The sequence below is a fragment of the Pogonomyrmex barbatus genome, unplaced genomic scaffold (assembly GCF_055798465.1).
Source record: "Pogonomyrmex barbatus isolate J1 unplaced genomic scaffold, ASM5579846v1 scaffold20, whole genome shotgun sequence".
In the NCBI taxonomy this organism is placed as follows: domain Eukaryota; kingdom Metazoa; phylum Arthropoda; class Insecta; order Hymenoptera; family Formicidae; genus Pogonomyrmex; species Pogonomyrmex barbatus.
Genome location: NW_028297117.1, coordinates 3,350,768 through 3,359,645, shown reverse-complemented (window position 1 = coordinate 3,359,645; position 8,878 = coordinate 3,350,768). Strand labels below are relative to the sequence as shown.

The window sequence follows — 8,878 nt, the reverse complement described above, 5'->3', positions numbered from 1 at the left end:
ATATTCGATTGATGTTAGCAATATTGAAAAATATCGTGATTGTTATATTTTAATGATTACTAAATGATTGTAATTAATGATCGTATAAATGATGGTGAATATTTTGTAAATAAATTGGAAATGAAGAAACAGAGGTACAAAAGGGAAGATATAGTATAATGACGTAGTAACTATATGAGTTGAGTAATCTCTCTCATAATAAGCCTCTTGTCAATTATTTAATTTGTTACTTGTAAACTTTGTCATTGATAATTATTTCATATGTGTGTATGTATAATAATTATTTCTTGAAATATTAATTATTTTGAGCATGATTCTAACATATTCATATTTTATAATTTAATATAAATTATGTTATGCAACTGAATTACGAAAATCAATATTAAATGCCAGGTATATTTATAAGTATAATGTCGACGAAAACTTTATATGACATCATTGATCAACTTTTAATCATTTATAATTCAGAATTCATAAACTTTGATGTTTTTATATTAGATTATTGTGGCTCTAATTAATTTTTAGAAATGCTATTGAAATATATAATTGTTATAAGATATGTTATCACTTAGAATAAACTTTTAATATCTGAACGATATATTAAAAATAACTAAAATAAAATTAAAATTTGTAATGAACTCGTTGAAAAAGTTTTATATTTTATTTATTTTGCAATTTATAAAATATAATTATATTTTATTATAAGTCAATATCACCATGTATATATTTATATAGAATTTGCATATTATTATAAGCATGCTAATTAGGCTATGCAAGTCGTTCATAATTTTTATAATATACTTCCTTTTTAATATCTTCTATAATATAATTCTAGTTTGTACTGCGCGATTTTTATCAAAAGTAATGAATTATTGAAATATCCTTTGCTATTAAAAGCATATATCCTGTTCGTATCATAAGGAGTGACGAATCAATAATTTCTCTAATTTGATTGATGCTTCCTTCGAGGAATATTTTAGTTTTTATGAAAAACTTATATAAATCTTTTAACGATCTTTTTAAATGACACCAAAAATATCTATCAATATATTGTTACGATTGATGTGATTGCTAATGCAGATGTCTTTAATATATTTAAATTATTAAAATATTATTACATATTTTTTATTCTTTTACAGATTAAAACAAACTTAAATAAATCGAGGCAAGATGTGACTATATCATCTTTTTATCAATAAGACAAATTATCATTTTACAAAATTCATGAAATGTGTATTAATATTATTTGACAATTATTTGCTTTTTTCGAAAATTAATGAATTTGTTCATGAAGCATCATTACTTATGCTTCTCCACGCGATGGAGTTAGGTAAACCAGCATTGCAATGGAATTACGATGGCTTTTAAAAGGACGTACATTCCGCATAAATAATTCATTGGGTATAATTCTCTCTCTTTCTCTCTCTGCTAAACTTCTCGCTCAACCGCGGCAGTGGCATCATACGCGCAGCAAATCCTTCTCAGGCGAAGTTCGGAATTTGTACGCACAATTATGCAAATACATTGGTCCGGGGCTCGCCTACGTGTTAGGCTACGAACCTGCCTAAATCTTCGCGAAAGCTTTGCATTCTGTGGAAAGGACTGTTATAACGACCGACTCGATTTCGCACAAGCTTGACAAATCGAGCGCTTGCCGTCTTAAGAATGAATAAATAATCATTTGTATCTAAACTTTCTTTGAGAGCGAAGACGCTCATATGGAAGAAACAAAGATATTCAAAGGGAATTAGAAACACGAGATAAATAAATAGCAATTAGTTTTTAACATTAACAAATCTATTCTGTATTTTGTTGATTGTATATATTAGATTTATTAATACTAATAAATTCATATTGCAAAGTACAGCTTACAATTATAAATCGATTTTCATAACACTAAATAGATAGTTTAAGCTCTGATTGTAATCATTAAATATATATAATTAATAGATTTGATAAATTAAATTTACTTTACAATACAAATATAATTATACAAATATATTCCTTTTAACATTAATTCTTTGTACTACATATATTATTGATAGAAAGTTTGTTTATTACTCAACATCGATATTTTTAATAGAATAATTTCTTTTAAAACAAAAAAAATTTACTATAGAATGTTTTATTTTATGTTTACAGATATTAGAGTGTTTTATAAAACATTATATATTATAATAAAATTTATATCATTTGAGAATATATTGAAAATATATCTATAGGAAATAATTTTAAAACTTTTTATTATTTTGTACAAAAATTTAGTGTTTTAGTACTAAAGAAAAAAACATTGTTTATATATAAAAACTTTTCTAATAATAAATTAGAAATTACAAATAATATTTTATATAATTTCTTTCTTTTATTTCTAAAATATGGAATAAAAGTTGCAATAAAATATGAAAACGTCTGACTTGTTGCTTTAATGAAGTGATCACGTAAAAAATATTAACGACATATGACAAATAAAGATTTTTATTAACAATTTGTATATATTCAGATATTAAATTATTAAATTGTTATTAAGACACTTAAATTTTACAACAAAGTAAATACATTCTACAAATTCTTTTCAGACTTTAAATATTTATTTAATTTATTTTATCTAATATGGAAAAACGGATCAGAGTTTAGCTATTTTTTGGCAATTTCTTGCATGAAGTTTTAGAATTTATATAATGTAATAAAATAAATAAAGATTTGATGGAATAAAATTTTGAAGCATTTGCGTGACATATTCGTAGAAGTGCGGTTACTTAAATAGCAAGAATATTAAACATATTCAATGTAAATGCTATTTGATTGAATATGAGTGAATTCATTATTTTCTTGCTTTAATTGTTCAATATGCCATGTTTTTATCGTATCATATTGCCTTTATTATCTCACGTATCATGTTGCCTTTATTATTTCATTGTAAGTAATTTTCCATTGTAAGTTGTCTTACATATATGCGTATGTATTATACATCACACTCATTATGCATTTACATCTTATTTAATATTTTAACATAATTACAACGCAATACAATGATGAATATATATTGTGAGAAAATCTAACTACAAAATTAACATATTTCTTTCTAATTTTTGATATAATATAATTTTTAAATATGATACATAGTTAATATAGTTAATATAGTTTTACCTTACTTTTGAAATTTAAACTATTGTTACATAAATTAATATTAAAAACATTTTTAAGATACATATTTAAATTATATTAATTATACATTAAAATTATTGATAATTTATTACATAAGTAACAATTGCTATTATCAATTAATATTAATTTTTAATATTAAATGTTTTTATCTTTAAAATATTAATATATCATCGAGACCAAATATTATCAATAGACATTTGATCTCGAAGTATAAAGAAAATATAAGAAAAAAAAAAAAAAGAATCACATGTTTATAAAGCATTCAAAACAATCTTACGATAACGAAACAATCTTACGATAAAAATATAAATAATATTTAATGAAAACTAAATTGTTATTTTTATATTTTGTAAAATATTGTTAAATTAATTATAAATTGCATAAAAAGGACTGCATTTATTTAGTATTTAGTCGCAGTGTTTGTAGCGCGACGCAAAGCCACGAGCTTAACGATTTCACTCGGGCTTCCTGTTAACGGTGAATATTTAATGGTGAAACCGATGGGATTTGCTGATCAATGTAAACCCTCTTTCGCTCGTCCTGCTTCTGAAGCAAGAGCCGCGTAGCATCTTTTGCTTCCTTTGCCATTTCGCGGGGGTAATGGCGAGCAAGTTCAGGAAAGTGAGTTCACCTATCAATTTATTTTCGTCCAAATGGAAAGAATCTTACCTAGGGTCGCCTCGGCAAATCGCGATGCTTTTTCGAGGTTGCAAATAAAAACTAGAGGTTTATATACTTCGCGAAAGAACTTCACCGCTACTATCTTGGGTTCTTTTGATATTTGGATCTATTTTATTGACTTCATTTAAATTTATTGCCATTCTGAAATATCAATGGCATTCGAATTCGATAACCGATGACATTATGTTCTATGATATAAAACGATTTGTTGCAGTATTGCATTAGTAAGCAAAATGTGGAAATAGACATGATAAACATACATGACATGCAATTCGCAAAAATAAACGTGGACAAATAAAATTGACAATTGAACTTTAGTAAAATTATTTTTATTCGTTAGCAAACAAGACAATTTTGAGTTAGCTAATCCCAAAATTTTTAGTTTTCATAACGAAAGAATTTACTGGAAAAACTGTTTTTAATGTTATTTGTCTGTCTGTGCAAATAATATTAATATTCTTAGTATAACGTCGAATATTATTTCAATATGCTAAATTGTGATTAGTTTTCAAATCAATATAATATAAGAAGTCATAATATCTGTATGAATTAATAAAAACGTTATAACATTTACATATTATATATACTGATCCCAAATCATAATAAATATAAATATAAATATAATTCTTCATGCTTAAGCGATTCTTTTATGCTTAAGCGAATCATAAAAAACACGCTCGAAAAACACATTGTTGACAAAGTATCTATGAAATCACTCGATTGAAATATAAATCACTCGATGCGGTGATCAAAAATATCGAGACAATATATATCGAGAGGGTATATATTTTCAGAGAGAACCAAACGTTATATCTTTCGTCTGGACCAGTCGCGCTGAAAGGAATATATTGAGCATCGCCGTCGCAGTCGCGACTCGTAACTGCAGTCGCTTCTTGACTTTGCATCCACGCTACATCTCTGCGCAGACACTGATCCGAACAAATGGCACGCGCGTGCATGCGTTGAGGAATACCGAGCGAGGAATGCTCTGCAAAGATGCACGTGAACAACGTCCAGAACGAGACCTGGATACCGACGTTTTTATCTCTTTTCGGGCATGCCGTTTCATTAGAGACGAAAAGCGCGCTACGTTTTCATTTTTGTATGGATCAACCGAATTTCTGTTTTGTTTCAATTGTAACGTCTGTTTTGGTCACTCTATTTAAAAATATCATAAACAAATTTTAGAAAATGGCTCTTTTTTAATTTTTTTAACTCTTATGTCTTAAATATATATTACTTATTTGTAATATATCGATATTATTAAATATTGCAACTTTATTCTAAATTTTATCTAATAACTGTAATATTGCGATAGAGAATATAATTGTATTCTTTTACTTAAATGCACGAAATGACGAATGAAAAAAATGCACTTGTAAGATAATTAAAATTACAAATAACAAGTCTTATCTTAGTTTATCAAACAAAAATAAACTGTTTAAGTAATCACAAGGCTATTCTAAATTTTTTTTCTACTTAAATTGCGTATATTTTTCGTTTGTTTCATTTATTATATAGTCATATTTTCTTAATTATATAATTATATAAATAAATTTTTAAACAATGCAAATAAATTTTTAATATCAAATAAAAATTATAAGTTTAAACAAAGTTTTTTTTCGAATTTTTTTTCTTGTTTTATAATTAAATGTTATATGATTAAATTTATTTGATTAATTTTTAATTTAATTGGTTTGATGATTTTTTATTATAACATTATTTTATAACATGTTATATAATACAATACATTGAAAATATTGAAAAATATTGAGAATTTAGTAAAATTTATAATATTTGTAATATATAATTTATATAATAAATATATTATATTTTTCAATTATAAAAGTTATTATAGAACACAATCAATATTTTAAATTAAAGTTATTAATTTAAATAATTTAAAAATTAATAATTTTAATAACACATAAACTGTATGTTACAATCATATTTTATCGCATTTATCGAGCGATTAAATAATTAGTTACTCAAGCAGAGTAACAGCTTACCAAATTATTCAATATTTCCGGTCTAATTTATTAATCGATGAATTACTATAAAGCGGCATGAATCGACGATGAATCTAAATACGCTTCTATCAGAAATTGTATTTGTGATAAATGAGAAAATCTTGTCTAATTTTGATAACCGTTATTGTATAATAAAAAATATAACTATTGAATATTTTCATTTCCATAAATAATTTAAGAATCTAACAAAACAATTAGAATTTTTTTACTAATTACTTCTTATGTTATAATTTTAAAAAATTACGTAATTTTACCTAAAAAAAAGTGGAGTCTCCTATTTGTATCGTAAAATATCTTTTATGAAATTAAATTAAAATTTTATATAAAATATAACGAATTTTTTTTCTATCATATTTTTTCGAGAGAATTATTTGAAAAACTGCTTCTATACACCTAACATTCTAAATTATTTATTGTTTTAAATAAATAAAATTAAAAATGATATAATCTTAAATTTAAAAATATCAATCGTACAAATTCTAGTTTAATCTATTTTTAATTAAAATACTAATTAAGATACCTGTAATATGTTGGATCGGTGTTAATCGTCGTCGAGGGTTGCAAGACAAAAATTTCTCCATCTTCACGTTTTGTCCTGATATTGTGATAAATCTCGCACTTCTCATTAGTCGAGCTCGGAAAAGCAGAAGTGACAGATGTGGAAATACCGTCCCCAGGCATATGATAATCTTCTTGTGGGCACCAGACTTTTGGTCTGACATACTCCGATATTCTTTTAATCATCGTTTTTTACACTTTACTCTAAATTTTTGTGTTTCGTTTATCGCACTTTTACAAATGTTTGAGTTGTTAAACGAAATTTCGATCTGTACTGTCGATTGATTCGCTTATGATTCACTACGCTCGAACGGCCGATGTAGACTGATCACAATTGAATGTTCACCTTTTATGCGGAGTCGCCAACTAAATACATTGCCCGGTTAGTTAATGACACAATTACGTTAGCGATGAGAGGGCCCGCCGTGTAATAATTTCGTTACGCAAAGCTGAGCAGACAAATAAGCGGTCTATCCTTCCTCCATGATTATCGGATCTCGACCCACTTAGCAAACGAGTTTGAAAAGAGGCGGCAGGATACGCGACCAAAACAGAAGAGGTGGAGAAGGAGAGAGTCGCGCGTTATCCGAGTTTTTGTGACGCACTAAGCTTGATTCACGATTCCGTGCAAAAGGAAATTCTCGGCTCGAGGAAAGCCCCCTCCCGCTGCACCCCCTGGTTAAATCGGACTGCGATCGTGGATTGGCGGTGAAAGGAATATTGCGAGGACACTCTTCGAGCTCTTGGTTTGCTGCTGGTAGCGCATGGTACGCGTAAATAAAATAGCCCGAAGGCTTTTCTTATCCATTCCGCATGAGGTAATATCTACGATTAGTTTCTTAACAGCTACGACTGGAATTTGATTACAGTTAATCTTTAATCTTTCAGATTTATTCGGAACCTTGAGAATTGTTTTGCATAAGGAATGGAAAATTTCATGCAACTTTTGCAACGATTTATTTATCTATAACACATCTATAGCAATAAATTAATCGTAATACTGACGAGAAAAGTTATGATGGCAGCATTCGTCTTATCATACATTATTATATATTTTATTGTTCAGTTTTTTTATGTTATAAAAAATATAGACTTAGTTATTTTTCTATATAATATAATGAAGAATAAGTATTACACGGAGAGAATTTAGACGAAGATTCCTTTTCTTGCACGAGAGCATCATCGAAGAAACGCAAAGTCAAATCTGCATGACAAGTTTACGCTTGTACTTTTCTTATTCGTTGCCTTTATCCGGTTTAAGATAAGCCCTCTTCAAGTTTACTTTTCGCAGCATGTATGACTTCGTAAACTGTTCCTCCGAGAATCCATCGCGGTGGCGTTATCGGTCGCGTTATTCTCTCTCGGCACGAAGATGCATACGGCTTTAGCCTTTTTTCTTTGCGTTAAATTCAAAGGAAGACGTTGAGGAGAAGCAGAAATATGAACGCACCCCAGTTTCGATGTTATATGCACGTGGGAATTGCAAATTTTAGTGGGGAAGGGAGGAGGAGGAGGAGGGGGGGGGGGATAGACGAGAGACGCGTTTCTCGTCTGCAAAAGTGAGGCCGAACGCATCGAAGTAACCAATTGAAATGCTCGCTACGTTTCCTCACGATCCTTACGACGCTTCTCTCACACCATGCCACACGCAAAGATGTAGTAGTTGGAGCGAGCATAAAGTACGCGACGATATATGCCGCGAGGTGGGTGCGAATTTATGCCCTTATCCCAGCAGTACCACCGCTCGTCTCTAGAACCACTGCAAGTAGTTCTACCGGTGAAAATGCTGGCGAGAATTCATCGTTAAACGCCGGATACTTGGTAAGAAACTTTATAGCATACCGTACATATACGAAGTTGTCGAATCCTTTGATAATGGCGGTATAAGGTACCGCCATCTTCTCATGTTTAAATTTTCAAGAAAACTCTTTTATAAATGAATGAAAAATACATACGAATAAATTACAAAGAATCAAAATAATTCGTTTAGTTGCACTTTCGCTTATATTTGTGATGTAAAACTTATATTTGTGATGTGAAAATTATTCACTAATATTAGATTACACAATTTTGAATTTGAATTTGAAAGATAAGAGATGTTTTATTGTGTAATATTTATTAATATATTCAAATAATATATAAATTGATGTTGTTATATAATATACAACTTAATTTTAATACAAGAGAGAAATAATACACGAGATAGTGACGTTTGAAACTGTTCTATTTTAATGAAACCGAACGATTTATCATCGTCAATTTTCATTTAAATCTCTTTGACCGCACTCGTAATTCACGGTTGCAGCTGCGAAAGTCACATATACGTACCACAAATAAATAAATCACTGGTAAACCGCGGATGAATTAAAAACTGTGACATGTGGTAGCAATACAGATTATGAATATCCATGTCGTTAGCACCAACAAAAGTATTGAAACAGATT

At 28.4% G+C, this 8,878-nt stretch overlaps 1 pseudogene; it reads right to left on the bottom strand.

The window, feature by feature from the left end:
- Positions 1–5,141: 5,141 nt before the first annotated feature.
- Positions 5,142–8,332, bottom strand: LOC148936548 (uncharacterized; annotated as a pseudogene).
- Between the last annotated feature and the right edge of the window lie 546 nt (positions 8,333–8,878).